The sequence below is a fragment of the Bactrocera neohumeralis genome, chromosome 2 (assembly GCF_024586455.1).
Source record: "Bactrocera neohumeralis isolate Rockhampton chromosome 2, APGP_CSIRO_Bneo_wtdbg2-racon-allhic-juicebox.fasta_v2, whole genome shotgun sequence".
In the NCBI taxonomy this organism is placed as follows: Eukaryota; Metazoa; Arthropoda; class Insecta; order Diptera; family Tephritidae; genus Bactrocera; species Bactrocera neohumeralis.
Genome location: NC_065919.1, coordinates 34,417,960 through 34,419,644, shown reverse-complemented (window position 1 = coordinate 34,419,644; position 1,685 = coordinate 34,417,960). Strand labels below are relative to the sequence as shown.

The following is a 1,685-nucleotide window of genomic DNA, read 5'->3' as shown; positions in this document are numbered from 1 at the left end:
TGATTATTTTGCTTAATTATAATCCAACTATATTTTTGATTTTGTTTCTTTTATTTTGGGTTAGGTACATTTATCATTTCATTTTCGTATTCTTCAAAAGGCACTAACTCTTAATATCACAACAAAACTTACAACATAAAAACTTCATTTAAAACATAAAAAAACGCATAATAATAAAAATAAATTCATAACAGAAGTGAACTAAAAATATAGTGCATTGTACAATTATTTATATTTAAGCCTAAGCTCTGCCAACCTCTCCTGCATTTGTAATTTCATTTTTTCAATTTCTAATTTGTCATTAATTTTTCTTTTTATAATTCTATTTATTTTTCTTTTAACTCTAATTCTTTTTCTTTGATTGACATTTCCCTTTCCCTTGCTGCAACATCCATCTTAAGCTTTTGCTTCCTTATTTCTGCGATCTGGCCATGAACCTGCAAAATATCTGACAAGGCAGTTTTGATATATTCCTTTCTGCCTTCGAGTGCACACATTGTCGTTCAACGCAGGACTTTGTAATTCTTCAGCTTCAACTGAACTGCCCGCTTCAACAAATTCTGCTCCCGATAGACTTGTAGAATCGCTTTCTAACAGCGTCACCAAACTGTCTTCCACTGCTGCAGAACAATTTAATCTGCTGCCGAAAATATCGTCCAACTCTTCATAGAGAAAACACATTTTTGTTAAAGTATCTATAGAAAAAATAATGGTCACAATTAAAAAAAAAGGTGCGTGGAGTCACTACGCGCGGATGAAGTTATACTTCTTAGCGATATTCCAAGAAATGGATATCATTTTGTATGAAAGAAACTAGAAAACTTAAATTCACATTTTATAAATTTATTATAATTTATTATCTCCCCGAGCATGCCTTTGCCAACAAGTCGTCTTTTCGGACGATGGCAAAAGCTAGAAATCATAAATTGCACAACTTTCTGGTACTTCTCGCAAAATTCGATATGTATTCACGATCATACGTATACATACATACATATTTACGCATGTTTGTAGGCGAAGCTGCTACAGCGGCAAGGGGTGACAATCGGCGGCCATTACTTTACTTATGCCATAGAAATTCTATTGCTAGGAATATGGAAATGACAACGAAGTAATGCAAATATGCATATTTCTAAAGGTCATTAATTTCCTTGATGAAATGAAAGGAAATAATGATCCTGAGAAATATAGTCTTAAATTTTCAACGGCCAACGCAGAGCATTTCAACCAAAAGGAATTTATTCATTAAAATCACCACTCAGAAGTCGTTTTATCCGTTGTAAGCGAACGATTTTCGAAGAAACATTCTTTCTAATATGCCACAAAACAAAATTAGAAATGAACTTCTTAAACCTCACGCTGTCAGATAAAACGATATACCTCGTCATCGCGGGTCGATTTCCAAAAAATGTAAATGAAGACTAACTACAGAAATAATCCTGTTAAGTACACTCAGTCCTTTTTTTACGCGATTATTGGTTCTGCCACTAATCGCGTAAAAAAAAAATCGCGTAAAAATGGTTAGTTCAAAAACAATACAATAAGTTTCAAATTTCAGACTTATGATTTATTCATTCATAACAAAATAAAAAATACAAAAAAAAAAAACCATATATAAAAGAGAACAAAATAGAAAATAGGTAGATTTATTGAAAACACCGTTGAATGCTGTTTAATCACTGTCA

The 1,685-nt window shown here is 32.1% G+C and overlaps 1 pseudogene; it reads right to left on the bottom strand.

Moving 5' to 3' along the window:
• Positions 1-1,253: 1,253 nt before the first annotated feature.
• LOC126751829 (small nucleolar RNA U3) lies at positions 1,254-1,456 on the bottom strand (annotated as a pseudogene).
• Positions 1,457-1,685: the final 229 nt, after the last annotated feature.